General features: G+C 36.5%; 1 protein-coding gene and 1 non-coding gene across 3 annotated transcripts in view; both read left to right on the top strand.

The window, feature by feature from the left end:
- The first annotated feature begins 1,634 nt into the window (after window positions 1–1,634).
- Window positions 1,635–15,413, top strand: part of LOC139975587 (nuclear receptor subfamily 2 group F member 6-like) — a 75,639-nt gene continuing 61,860 nt past the window's right edge. For both annotated transcript variants that reach the window (XM_071983612.1, XM_071983611.1), the window contains exon 1: window positions 1,635–2,059. The gene's annotated coding sequence lies outside the window, so the exon portion shown is untranslated. The remainder of the gene's footprint in view (window positions 2,060–15,413) is intronic.
- Trnap-ugg (transfer RNA proline (anticodon UGG)) lies at window positions 7,014–7,085 on the top strand. Its single transcript has one exon. It is a non-coding gene; the product is annotated as a tRNA-Pro (tRNA).

The raw sequence follows: 15,413 nt of genomic DNA, 5'->3' as shown, positions 1-15,413 counted from the left end.
GGATATGTCCATATTTGGCGACTATTACGTAAAACTAAGTTTCTCGGCACTGTGCTATATTCATGTTAAAGTATATTTTGTTTGAATGTAAAGGAACGGACTCGGAATTGATCTAAACGGGCAACTTGAAGGTTTACAGTATTATTCAAGGCCAAGCCCCTCTCACACGACCGTACAACCTTAACTGTGGTCATTGGTAACTTGTTACACCCACATACCAAAGTCTGCACAATTCAACCAATCTCTCCTGGGCCACCACAGTGTACCACATCTACGTGTCCCCCGGGGGACTCCACATAAGTCCCCCATTTATTCGCCTGGGTGAAGAGAGGCAACCGATATAAAGTGCCTTGCCCAAGGAAACAACGTAATGACCTGGCCAGGACTCGAACCTGCAATCCTTAAATCACAAGTCCACTGTCTTAATCAATTGACCACAACGCCTCCCTTACAAGTGATTACAATTGTTAAGAAAAATGTTATTAAATCTTCGCAAAGATCACCAACTACGCCATCAGTTTATAAGACGACACGCTTATACAAAGGTGGTTAAAGTTTAAAAAACTAACTTAAAACCCTTTTATCTTGCGTGTGATAGCTACAACCTAGTACCTGTTTATACGTCAAATAATGAGTCTGGTATCTATGTATGTGTGTATGTATATGTATATGAATATATATATATATATAGGCTATATATATAGGCTATATATATAGGCTATATATATATATAGGCTATATATATAGGCTATATATATAGGCTATATATATACATATATATATATATATTTATATATATATATATATATATATATATATATTTATATATTTTTTTATTTATTTTTTTATTTATTTTTTTGTCTATAGATATGTCATAGTCCAAGAAAATGGAAACATTTGAGTACAAGTAAGGTTTTTATAGCTATTTCGGTTTCCCAGATAATACTTTAAAATAATGTTAAATCTCTGGAACGCTCCTTTAAAGCTAAATCGATGATGACGTCGATTCCTCTATGCAGGCTTTGTTAATCCTTTGCTATATAAAATTTTGGAATAACTGAAGCAAATATTTTAAGAAACAATATGTAGTGTAAACTTAATATTGTTATTTTTTTCTCACAATTTATTTCCTTACCATACTAGTACTTGGTATATAAATACACCTTATAGGCGTTGTAGGACATCAAACTGATTCCGTAGAACAAGATTTTAACCTATTTTATTAAGTCTGTCGTTCGTGCTCTTTACAGTGCCTTAATATCGATCCTGTTTCTTTAGATCATATTATGACCTTTTGCATCAACATTGTCAAAACAACTTTGTGCCTTTCAAATCCTTTCGAATGGAAAATGGGCTTTCGGATTTCTCCAGCGCATTTGACTATCACCAAGTAATTCTTTACCGCTTGACCGAAAATAACCTCCTTTCGTCCTTGTTTTCACGAGTAGACCATTTTTTTTTTATCTTCTTGTATTCATTGGTACTTGCGCACTTGCCTTCGCTTCAATTCTGTTGAAACGATCAGGCGGTGAAGCTAAGCGAAAAAAAGATTCGCATTCAACTTTGGCTCTCAAGGTGAAATACCTATTCTGGGTTATACTCATAATGTATGGCTTGTTACGTTATACAATCTCGTTCTGCACTCAAGCGAAAAACTTTTCAATACGACCATTTCTGTTATATCATTTATCTGGCGTATTGGATTATACAGAATTTTTGGATAACGTTGTAGTAGTAGTAGCCGTATTTATTATTAGTCAACCACGGTATAGGTACCCATATGTGGGATTCTATTGCTAATCGGTAGATACATTTTTGGGCTGTGATTGATTGGGTTGCTAGTGTGTACATGGTTGTAAATATATATTATACGGGGGAATCGAAAATCTCGCGAAACTTATATCCGTATTTAGTGAGAGGAGATAAATTAATAAACAAAACCACTTTGGTTCCTTCGCGGGAAGGATATTACATTCGACGAGAGAACTATAGCGTGGGAAAACATCGGTGTGCTTCAGTTAGAAAAGCGAAAACTTGGCAACCAGGAGGCTTTCCCGGCGTAAGTACATTCTTTTGCTTGTTAACTTTGCACTCCCGTTTATTAACTCTATGATAGGCCTATACATGCTTGCAGTTTACCAAGCTGGTGGGGTACTTCTATTGCCGAGTCTTCGTATTAAGGGGGAACTATAAATATCAACTTCCGATTCCTTGGTTACCAAAGATTTATTATATATTGAAGGTAAATCAGGTAACAAAAAAAATATTTCACTTCTCATTGGAATTTTTGTGTACAATTTTTATCGTAAGAAAAGAATAAGGCCGAGACATACTTTTCATAGTTGGCATAGCTATATGTACAAGGCTGCATTGGTATCCATGGTAGCTCCGTGTATCTTTTGTACACACACACATTTATATACATGACATGCCCGGACCTTGGGTTAGTTACGGTTTAGCCGACATAGTCTGATCATTTATACTATTGTTTGATAACGTACAACAATGCGTCTGGGATGTATGTATGTATTTTAGATCCTCCTGCAAGCAGGAACTCGCGAAGAAGCCTCGTTGGCTTATCAAAGCCGCAAGCTGACCGAAGTCAGTCTCTTAGATTCATATTTAACGTCCGTGATTATGAATTGTCAATTGTCAACAACTCTGTAACTGGACGACATACATTAATCTTGGAATGACTCTTTGGACGTAACCATTACAGTTTATTGTAGGAGGAGGAGGAGAAGTGGAAGGTGGGAAAGAGTCGTTTGCCCACTAATGCATGGTTGTTGGAAAGGGACCTGGATAATTGACGGGAGTGGGTGGAGGGGGGGTGGAGAGTTAGCACAACACATTTATCTTCGGGCAATCTTTTAACATTATACTCAGATCATGTTCTGTCAGGGTGGGTTGGGGTGGGGGATGGAGTGGGTGTTACGAAACGGGGACATGCAAGTATAGAAAATACGAAACAAACTAAACCGTCGCGCTGTGGTCGGCGGCGGTTGCGGTGGCGGCTGTGGCTGAACGAGCACAATGTATGGGGCACTATATATTCTCGCTTAACTGGTACTTGTATATACTTGTTTGTATAAAATGACCACAAACCCACAAATACACCTAAAGGACCAAAACGATGATCACACATGCTCAAGTTAATAACACTTTCTTTAATGCCACCCATATAAAACGTTCGTTGCTACGGTGTTGTCACTGGCTACGGAGGGATATCAGTACAGGGGGTTGTTATGGCAACTCCCTGATTAGTTTCATCTCCAAAGTTAAAAGATTGACAATGTTTCTAACTTCAAGATGACCAGAACTTCTTTCCGAAATTTGTTCATCTACAACACTTTTCGGCTTCCTGGCATATCCGACAACCAAATGCGCACATGGATAATATGGTCATAATGTATTATAATGTCTACATATCGTATTGTTGCAGGTATACCATGTGTCTTTCAACCATACATGCGTATACCTATATTGTTGACTATTGAGGCATTTTTTCATACACCTGTCAACGTGGATGTACATATGGCGTGAAAGATCGGGGACGCATGTACATCACGGTTGGTCAACAATCACTACTTCACATCCTTACACCACTGACCACTGATCCATATGTAACACATGACGTCATATTATACACACAAAACACATTCCTAAACTTAAGAAGAACTTAAGAAGAACTTGAGAAAAAATCACATAAGTATAAATGTAAGCTATCTCATTCCATTTATTTTATGAAACGAACTAACCGTGTAAACTTTAAAATAACCATTTTGATAGTTTCCCCAGCCTTTTTTAGGGTCAAGGGTTATACAGTGTGCCATAGATTATACCATCATAAAGAAAACAAAGAAAATGAATATAACTGAAAATGAGTGATAAACACTAAAAAGCGACATACACCCACAAGTATAAGACTTGATTGCAGAATGACTCTACTGCAAACTTTAATTTACAATATGAATGCATCAAGAGGAAACGGCTGCATACTAAGACTATATATATACTCCCTATGTTCATGGTATAGCCCCCTACCAATCAATAAGAGTGGTATATATGGTTCTATACATCAAAACCTTCATGTATACCTAACGTTCATAGTCCACCGTCCCAGAGTCCCATGCACGAAAATGTTTGTCGTCTCCACCTATCTCACAATTAAGAAACAATTAGTTGGTAAATTTAAATACTCACAGATTAATGACAAGATCATCCCCTGCTCCATCTGAAGAAAACGTGTAAACTATATATAGGTAACTTATAAATCTGTTATTGGTAAATTTGTGCTGGAAAATACTGAGTAACCAGTTTTCGTGGAGAAATTAAGCTTTTTTGTAAACGGAACAAATGAAACGACTTATTTGGGGTTTGTGGCACGTTTTGGAGACGAACTTCGTTTCGTTCTGTTGCACATAACACTCCAGCTGATTTCAAAGGATGCAGATGGCAACTAACACTTATGACTTTATGCCGTCAACAAGCTCCTGTAGAAAACGGATGAAAACAGTCTAACAGCAGTGTAGGCGTTTCCTTTAATAAACACTTCGTCGTCATGTTAGATAGTAAAATCCCCCTCCCCACACCCCAGCCCCCCCCCCCCACTCTCTCACATATCAACTGCCATCACCCGTCATAGCTATTCATACAAAACCAATCGGTATTTGCCAAATGTGTATTACATTTTCAGGACATACTGAATCTCTCGACAGAGCAAAACGTTTTCTGTTCCCATAAAAAAACTACCAAATATGAAGGCAGATTTCCATAACAGAACTGGGCCTACATTATCACGAACAGCACTATATAGCCAATGCTCTTAGTGTTCATGGCGATGTTCAATATAAATCCAGTGGAACTATTTCATCATCCTTGTATAAATAGCGAAAACGAGACTTCCTGAAAAGTTTATCCATGAGGTCAAAATAATTAGTCATATTTACAGATGGCGTTTTTGTTGGGTTGTAACCCGTCTAAGGCAAGATATGTCACAAAACAGGACTAGCAGTGTTCGTTACAGGTGGCAATAACATACAGTGGAATGTGGACCTACAATTTGTGTCCGTAGCCTAGTTATAAGCCTATGTATATGTATATGTATATGTATGTATATATATATATATATATATATGTATATATATATATATATATATATATATATATATATATATATATAAATACATATATATACGGTTGTGTTTTGATATATCGTTTATTTTTGTCTCACCTCATCTCACTACAGTTCATCAAAGAAACTATAAGCACTGCCATTAAAAGATTATGTTAATTTGTCGTTTCCAACCATTTATATTAAACTTAGCTGGAGCTGACGCTAACCCAACCAACATCATTGGTTTATGCGATAGAGATAACTATGATTGACAACTTTCCCAAACAACTAAGATAAATGGTATTCCAATCGGGAGATTCCCTTCACACAAAAGGCAGACTACTTGAGCAAGTCTGGATATGACATCATCGAACCACATGTGCCTCACATTGTTTTTATATTTGTTTTTAGTTTTATTATAATTTTCATTTTATGTAAATGAGATGTCAGTGCAAATGCTGAATCTAAAATCTTGAGCCGCGTTATATGACCGAAATGAAGATCTTGGCAAACTGTGTCGTAATATTAAAAATGTATTTTCAGAAAGATGAAAAGCAACAAACAAATAGAAAGTAAAATGTTTTAGATCCTGTACTGGTACTACTACTACTACTACTGTATAAGACGTCACAGAATTACAAAATGGCAGCTCCCAGACAACGACTGTTAAAATATATGAGATCTCCAAAACATGGAGCAATATTTTGCTTAGCTGTTTGGCGAGGGGGGGGGGGGGGGATGGGAGCTGTTCATCACATAGTTTGTTTTCTCCTATCATACAGGCGAACGATGATATCTCCGTTTGTGTCATCTTTAAGTTACACGGATATATGTCACTGCACTTTTGGGGGATTACCCCAAGGGAAGTTCAAGGTTTTCTGTGTTGAGCGAAAGGAAACTACTTATGGCAGGTTTCTTGCGCTTCCCAAGAAATGATTCTTTGACCTACTGGACAACATCCTGACTGTCCTTTCATTTAACCACTTGCATTCACCTTTAACAGGAATTACGATTTTGACAGTTTAATTGAAAAAAACAGCAAGGTATACCGTACTGGTCAATTCTCTCGTGTTAAAGTGCCTTTGTATATATAGTCTATTGATCACGTGATGTATAATGTCGGAATAACAATTAATTGCATTCGACTGGACTGAGCCCGAAAACAGTTTGGGAAACGTTGGACAGGTCTTAATGTGATCAACAACGTAACAAAACTTGCATCGACCAATTAAGCGTGATCAGCTCGGTCAAATGACGCGATTTGTGTCCCACAGAAAAATAAGTTGGTCCGCACCATGAACTTGCATTCTGTTTGAAAGTGACAAAAGCAGCTTAAAGTTCCCATTGCTAGTATAACGGTTTAAATAGGCGGCAGGCCGCTCTAATGGGAAAGCATGCACATTTTACTTCAATCTAAAATATCAATACTAAAGAATTTAAACAAAATAGAAAGAAAAAATGAATTTCGTTTTCCAGACATTATTGCTCGCGTCGGTTTAAGAATGTTAGTCCAGTAATGCAAGAGATAACTAAGAAACAAATCTAAAAATCAAGCTTGTATGCTAATCAGAAAGTAACAATAAAATACATCTTAAAGTTTACCCATATCAGTTGTGTAATTTCGTTTACTCAGTTGTTGGTTAATATATACTCATATTAGGCAAACATAATTAAATTATGTTTTCAAATAAAAATGAAAATCTTTTCCCACTATGTAACTGGTTTGCAAAATGGCGTCTCCATCCAATATCGAGATGTCTAGGGTTGGTTTCCCGGATAGGCCCTTGTTTTAATTTCCTATTTCAGTTTTCAGTTTTTCAATTTTATATTGAATGTTAAAAATAACAATATAGCTATATATGTAAGCACTGGTTAAATTACGTTTTATTACATCAGCGGCCTGTTGGTCTAGTGGCATGATTCTCGCTTTGGGTGCGAGAGGTCCCGGGTTCGATTCCCGGATAGGCCCCTGACTTTTATTCTTCATTTTTTTTGGTTGTTTGTTTGTTAAGGTATTATTCTTTCATAAATAAAACAATCACATTCATGTGTAACATACACGCATAATATAAAGTAATAATAATAGAGCAATAAAAGGCAAAAAACCGAAATAGCATTAAACTTAAACTTTATTCACTCCTCCACTCCTCCCCCTTACCCCCCTCCTCCTCCCCCACTCTTGTCTCCGTTTTGTTTACCATTATTCCTGGTACGATGTGACATAAATTTAATATGAGAAAACCACCATCCGGCAACGATATATTATGTAGGGTATAACAGACTTACAACTGAATTTATAGAAAACACGCAATGGTGCAAAACTTGACGTTGTCGGTGTTGATAAAGACACCTCTGTTGACGTCAAAAGTCACTTTGAACGCGTTCTGACGTCAGAATTAAAATTTCTTTTAAACCCAAGCGTTCGAGGAATGCATACCATATAGATATATACACGATATAATGTTTAATACTTGGAAATAGCAAAGAACCCTTTGCTTTTAATTCATTCTTAAGCCCTAATTCTATTTCTTTTTTAGTAGACGCTATAATTGGCAATTAGTAATGAAGGAGGAAATAGAGTTGTTGAATGGGGAGATGAGGAGTGTGAGGGGGGGGGGGGAGTTGAGCATTGGGGGGGGGGTCTTGATATGGTAGACTTCAGTTAATCAATTGGTCATGTTTTCTCTATTTAAGTCTCGGTATTTCAAAAATACGTCCGCAACATTATATATCTCCAAACTCATTTCTCTCAGTCAAATTGCTCTTCTGTTATTATAATATTCATTATAAACCAAAACAAACCGAAAATGGCGTTGCTTAGGTTCCCCCCTCCTTCTTTTTTAGTTTTACCGTTATAGGACAGTCTCTATATGAATTTGAGGTCACACGGTGTTAAATAGGGATGTGATATTTTCGAATAGTTGTGAGAAGTGGGGGAGGGGGTGTGAGGTGGATGTAGAAAATGCCCCTATACTATAGATATGACACATTAAGAATCATTGACTGTCATGTTTGCTATAGGGATTCCCACGTGAAAATCTGAGCGCAAAAAATAAAAAAAATTAAAATTACCCACAGAACACATTATATGTCATTGTCCTCGGGACGTATGTTAAGCTGTCACATCCGCTTGGGGCAGGAAATATTGATAAAATATTTAATCAAGTTTAAATTTATGATGCGACAAATATAGGTTAGACTATCAACTTTATCATATGCGATGGATCGATAAACGTGACGGTGGTTTCACTCGTAATAATAAATCGCCGTTCCTGATGTATATTATTTTGTAAATATACACACAAAAAACACTACTCTAAAGAAAGTTATCAAAAGAAAAATAATATCTGATAGATATCATATATATATATATATATATATATATATAGGATATATATATATATATATATATATAGGCTATATATATATATATATATATATATATATATATATAGCCTATATATATAGGCTATATATATAGGCTATATATATATAGGCTATATATATATATATAGGCTATATATATATAGGCTATATATATATATATTGGGCGTATGCTTTATTTTCACGAAGGCGAGAAGTTAAGCTAGAAAAAAGTCCTTCCAAATTTTTTGTCTGATATATTCAAATTTTACAGAGTATGAAATGAAAATGTCAAGTATATCGTCATCAAGTGGAATGATTAATTGTTCCTTGTCTAAGTAAACCTAATCCGTCCATAGAGTTATGATCCTGTGTGATTATAATTGGACAGGAGTCAGTATATAGCAGAAGGTTGAAAGGAAGTAAACCCTTCAAATTTAATAACGATTTATAATATCCCGAGCAATGTATGTATGTATGTATGTATGTATGTATGTATGTATGTGTGCGTGTATATATGGGTGTATGCGTGTATGTATGTGTGTATGTATTTGTGTATGTATGTATGTATGTATGTATGTATGTATGAAGAAGCCTCATTGGCTTATCAAAGCCGCAAGCTGTCCAAAGTCAGTCTCTTAGATTCATTTTTAACATCCATGATTATGAATTGTCAACAACTCTGTTACTGGACGACGTACATTAATCTTGGAGTGACTCGAACCGGGACCTTATGATTGAAAGGCACCGGCATTAACCACTGAGCTAACACTCCGTGTCACATGTCACATTGTCACATTCTCTGGCGTTGGCGAATTTAGTACTGGTCAGTAGTTTGAACGAGTATAGGCAGGTTTGGAATATTTGATTGAAGGATTAGTGTGTATGTATATGCTTGTATTCATCACATTGAAGCTAACATGCTACCAGCTGTTCGTATAAGAATGGTTGAATCATGTTTGTTACACTTTCTCTGTAATGTTTACATAATAAAACATAGACTACTATTGACACGTGGACTAGTGGTTCATTCATCCGTTAAGTTGTTCTAATTTTAATATAGGTTTTCAAACATAGATATATTTGCTTATTAGTTCATTATTTGCTTGTCCGGTGTGGTTTCGGGGAACTGTAAAAAAAAAACAGGATCAGCAAATACAATGCATGGCTAGACAAAGGAAAACCAATTCCGTACTTCTTTGTTCTGGTTTCAACGCCGTAGAGAGGGTCAAAAGGGTAAAAAAAAAGGTCAACCGGGTGAATGTACCTTGCTATGAAAAGTCCAAAAGTTAACACTATAAAATTGCTTAATAACTGTATTGTAACCACAATGTTTAAGAACCGTATATATACAACACAAATTCATAGAATCGCATTTCCGTTGCGCTCAAGTGGAATGTTGGCAAATGTGGGACAAAAGAGGGTTACTTTAAAATAAAAAAAAGTCATCCAAGATAGAGAGCATGGGCAAGCAAACCAAACAACTTGATCTACCCTCAACAGGGAGGTAAGAAGCTTCCAAAAAGTGGGGGGGGGGGCACAACATCCAAGGGGCACTTTCTCATTCCACAACCACCACTCGTTATGCTATAAACCGATACACACCGGCCATATCAATTAAATATATATGATGTGTTAGTATGCTATCAATACTATTTATTGAGATTGTTTATTGTTAACCGTTCTACAAAAATGATATGGGATGCCATTTTTAAAATAGCATGTGAAGACTAAAAATAAGCAATTAAAATAAAATATTAAAATTAACAAAGGCTTACGATATCCAAAAGACAGCTCTTCATCAAAGGGGCACATTTTATTTGCCAGAAGGTCACATTTGCTAGTTTGGAAAAAAAGTGTGGAGGGGGGAGGGGGGCACGTGCCCCCAGTGCCCCCGGCTCCTACCCCTGACCCTCAACCACATGCCCTTATTATCGAGATGGTAAACCGTAAAATCATGACAAAGTGACGTCAAGTGTGCACCGCGAGTCCTTTTGACAAGAGAGGAGTATCTACTGCGCATGATCAGGTTAAAGGTTAGTGACCGATCTACTGTGTATTGTTTACATATAGTCACGTGATCTTTAGCCAAACGATCAAAGAAGAAAATTCCTTTTAATTTTGTGAATATGATATTATTTCGGTCACAATGGTGCTTAAACCATTATGCGCTGTAAAGATGAATTCAAGCATTATTCGCGATAGATTTTCCTTCTTCTTATACACTGCACTCATAATTGATGGGAATTCGTGTGTTCATAATGTCCATGCTATATAGTGACGCGAAGACTGACTATGGCACAGCAATCATTGCGTTTTTAGTACCGTACTTCCCAAAGCGACGTCCTCCATATTTTGCATTAGTTCCATCTAATCAATGCCATAAACTGTTGGCAGAACAGGTTTCTTACGTAAAGCGAGTTTTGTCACCGCCAAGCCTCCGTTTTATATTTCAACTGAACTTGATCATTTAATAAACTGGTCCTTATTTCTGGATATCGGGAACTCGAAGAATCTTTTACACTCTATAAATACCAGTCTAAGGATGCGAAACTTAGAATTGTTCCACATTTGCCAACATCAACAGCATTTTCACCTGCAGCCCGAATTCCCCTTTCATACCGGTATGTCATGATTAAAATCACGTGATATCGAGAGACGCCATATCTATATATATATATATATATTCCATATCTAACAGCAAACAAGTAACAGATCCTACGTGCGATTTACCTTGTATAAAATTAAAAAAAAAATACAATTTTTTACAACAAAGAAAACCTCCCCATAAAACCGCAGTTCGTTATGTCCTATGTAATAAAGTTTCATGGAAGAGGAACTTATTTTTTATGATTTTTTTATATTTCAAAGAATTCTATGTCCATTTTACATGAATTTATGAATCGCACGGAACAATTTGTTTCTTGCGACATAATGTAGCATATTCTAGAGTATGTTTAGCCAGACCAAAAAACCACCTTTACTTGATTGAAACTCGATTAAATTTGGCAAATTTTTCAAAACGACGTAAAAACAGCTGTTTGGAGGCAGAAAATGTATATATGCTTCGTATTATCATACTCCAACGTGGACTAATGTATATTGTATTCGAAATGGTACTCAAAGTAATTTTCATACTTTGTTTACTTGTACAGCTGGCTTTGTATAGTGCGGCCTTTGTAGTATCTTTCTCTATAGCACTACATATCATGATATTATATATATATATATATATATATATATATATATATATATATATATATATATATATATATATATATATATATATATATATATATATATATATATATATATATATATATATATATATATATATATATATATATATATACTATATACTATATATAACTGCTATCTTAGAATAATATTATAATATTTTACCATTTGGTGTAACCACATGTCTTGAATACATTAGAGGTTTAAAAATAAACTTCACTTGCGCCACCTTACAGCCTCGGGCGATGGTAGCATATAATTGTCTTCGTAAGCTTTTATTGATATATGTGGTTGCTTCAGTGCTCTTTTCACCATCGCTGAATATACCAAATTTCCAATCATTTTTCTGTTGTGTTTAACAAGGAAAGTACACATATATTACAGATGTGCTACTTGAACCAATCCGTGCGATTATCACCAATTTTAGTTTTGTGAGTTATTCGTGTTATTCATGTCAAACGTTCATGGCGAATCGATCGCTTCGAGAAATCTCATTAGTACTGAATCATGAGTTTAATCAAATTATAAAGAACATGAAACTATAACATACAATTAGTATGTATAACACGTGACAGCTAGCAGTCAATGTTTCATCACATACGCTCTTCCCTTGAAATGAATCGTTTCATTACAAGATCACTGTTAATAATCTGCATACATTTATTGGTCATGTCAACGTTACTATTGTCAGCTTTCTTGGTGTTGCTATCCACAGGTAGATGAACTCTACTTAATTCCGTACACATTCCTAACACTTCACGAATCTATTTATAAATCGATTCCTCTTCTTATCCAAGATCCACATTACTCACTAACAATATACTTATTAAATCTAATACCTAACAGTTATTTTGTAAATTCAAATATCTCTCTGTTAAGTCGGTCAGTCGCGATTCAGTCATCAATTAAGTCAGTCAGCTATTCACTCAGTCATTATCCTGTCCGCATATCCCAGTATACCAGACTAAATAAGGGCGGTCTGCCTTAAAATGTCTCTCTGTGCGTTTACAACAGTTAGTTAGTCAGTACGTCAGTAAGACTCTCAGACAGTAAGTCTGCCATTCACTCAGTCAGTAAGTCAGTCAGTCTTAATCAGTCAATCACTCAGTCAGTACGTCAGTTAGTCAGTCAGTCACTTAGTCAGTAAGTCACTCAGTCAGCCAGTCGGCAAGTCAGGCATTCAGTAAGTTAGTAAATCAGTAGGTTAGTCTGTCAGTCACTCAGTCAATAAGTCAGTCAGTCAGTCAGTCAGTCAGTAAGTTATTCACTCAGTCAGTAAGTCACTCAGTGAGTCACTCAGTTAGTAAGTCACTCAGTCACTTACTCAGTCAGTCAGTCAGTCAGTAAGTAAGTTATTCAATCAATCAGTAAGTCACTCAGTGAGTACGGTCACTCAGTGAGTACGGCCAGTCAGTACGTCACTCAGTCAGTAAGTCACTCACTCAGTAAGTTAGTAAGCCAGTAGGTCAGTCACTCAGTCAATAAGTCAGTCAGTCAGTCAGTAAGTCAGTAAGTCAGTCAGTAAGTCTCCCAGTCAGTAAGTCAGTCACAAGCTCGGACAATCAGTATATGTTGTCCACTATCAGAGTTCCGACAAGGGTATTCTACATGAAATTATATCTCTCTTTACTTTAGCAAGTAAGTCAGTTCATCTGTCGGTAGGACAGTCAGTCCCTCCGTCCTTATGTGTAACATATATAATCCAATACCAGTGTATCAGACATAACAAGGTTCTATGTTAAAGAACTTAAAGTATCTCTCTGTTTATTTAAGTAAGTCAGTCAGTCAGTATATTTCTCCATGACACATATATTCCATCCGCACATGTTTTTTTCTTCTTTTTCGGCATTGGTAACTGCTTTTGCCCTGATCATTTCACACAGAGCAATTACCGTTAATTCACTGCATAAATTGGTAACGCAAAAACCAGATACACATCGTAATGTTGAGTTTACGGCTTGTTTTAGCCATGGGTAAGACAACACGATATGTAAGGGCCGTATGTCTTCAGGTCACGGGTCATATCACGACCTACTCCTGAGCCATACAGTGATCGGAGCTGTGTTTTCACATAATGGCGGACAGTGCCCCCACACCCCGTCGGGCGAATCCATCGTCCACAGGCTCGTCACTGTTTGAGGTCCGTTGAATCATGCCAGCACACGGAGTGAACAAGCAAATTAAATCATACCAACATATTTTCACAGAAGGAGGAAACAATGGTGGTTCTTAAGGGCCATTCGCCTCCAACCAGATTTTGGGATGTTAAAAAATAATGTGTTGTCTCCCACGCTACATTTGTATATCTCTTGAAACATTAAGTTATACTTCGGTTGAATAGAAGAAAAAAAAGCTGAATCCTCGATACTCAATTTTGCAAAAATATAAAATAATATAGAGACTATTACGTCACGTACCCATCACGTCCACAATTAGGTAACCCTGATCCCATCAAGTAACATCATTTAACCGAATTTATTCTGAAAATATTTTACCGATGGCACACTCATTATAATGTGACCTAAATGATTAAAATTGCTGAATGCCACTCATACTGACATACCACAGGTGTCTACGTTAAACACCCTAAGGTTCTTGTAAGAACGTGTACCACTAAAGTAAAAAGTCTTGGAATTCAGGCCGCGGTTTCCACCAACCTGGTTAACATTTGTATCGAAATTGTGTAAAGATATTATTAAATATTTGAAATGGTAAAACATCAGTTTCAGACACATATTTACTCAGAAAACACGAGATTTAAAAAAGAAAAGGAAAAAAAGTTATTTTTGAAGGGGGGGGGGGGGGGAGAAGGGAGGGAGGGAGGGCGAGGGGAAGTGAAAACCCATATGCTGAAAGTTATATTGTTAGCTGAACAAAATAGGACAAATTCCTCTTTTGTACATTTATATTAAAATTTCATATTAACAGGAAGAAAATGTTACAATTCCAAAGAACTGCAAACATTTCTTTTTTGGGAAAAGAAAAGTATCCCTTTTAGTTGAGGTATGAAACTGTGACTTTGCAATTAATTCCCACATATTATAAAAAAAAATAGAACCTGTGTGTGTGTGGTTGAATAGGGGTATACGCCCTTATCAGTGATCAAATTCTTGCTTGGCTGAAGTAAGAAATCCCCGACTGAAACATTCCCCACAACCCGACTGACAATGGAAAGTGGGTGGCATGGCCCCTAAGCTCCCGCACCCCCTCCTTTTACGGTCACCATTGTTTCTTATATTAAGTTGTGCGATTAAAGAGTGCTATCGCAAAAAGAAAAGAAAAGAAAGGAAAAAAGCAAAAAAAACATTTCTTCATTCTTGTCTTCCATAAAGTACGGCAAGTCTCACAAAGCGTATTCCACGTGTGCAAATGTTACCTAACACGGTATAACATTAGTATAGGCTCGGGAAAGTGGATGAGTCCTATATGGGGAAAGTGTAATTGTGTGTGTGTTGGTGTCCCTGTCCCTGTCCCTTCTCTCGTCCCTTCCATTCCTCTCCCTACAGCCTCATTGCGTACACCCCCCCCCCCCGTCCCTGCTACTGTACGTACCGTATATTTTGATCTGCCTGAGTTGTGAAGTAACATTGTCCTTGAACCACATCATTGTCAAATTGCCTTAAATGCTGAAATTTCATCTGGATGTTTTCTAGAAGATTCGGAAAACAAGTGTTTTAATGCCCTCTTTTTAACAAAA

This window comes from Apostichopus japonicus, chromosome 11, assembly GCF_037975245.1.
Source record: "Apostichopus japonicus isolate 1M-3 chromosome 11, ASM3797524v1, whole genome shotgun sequence".
Taxonomy (NCBI): Eukaryota; Metazoa; Echinodermata; class Holothuroidea; order Aspidochirotida; family Stichopodidae; genus Apostichopus; species Apostichopus japonicus.
The sequence above is the reverse complement of the archived record's forward strand: the minus strand, read 5'-3'. Positions and strand labels throughout refer to the sequence as shown.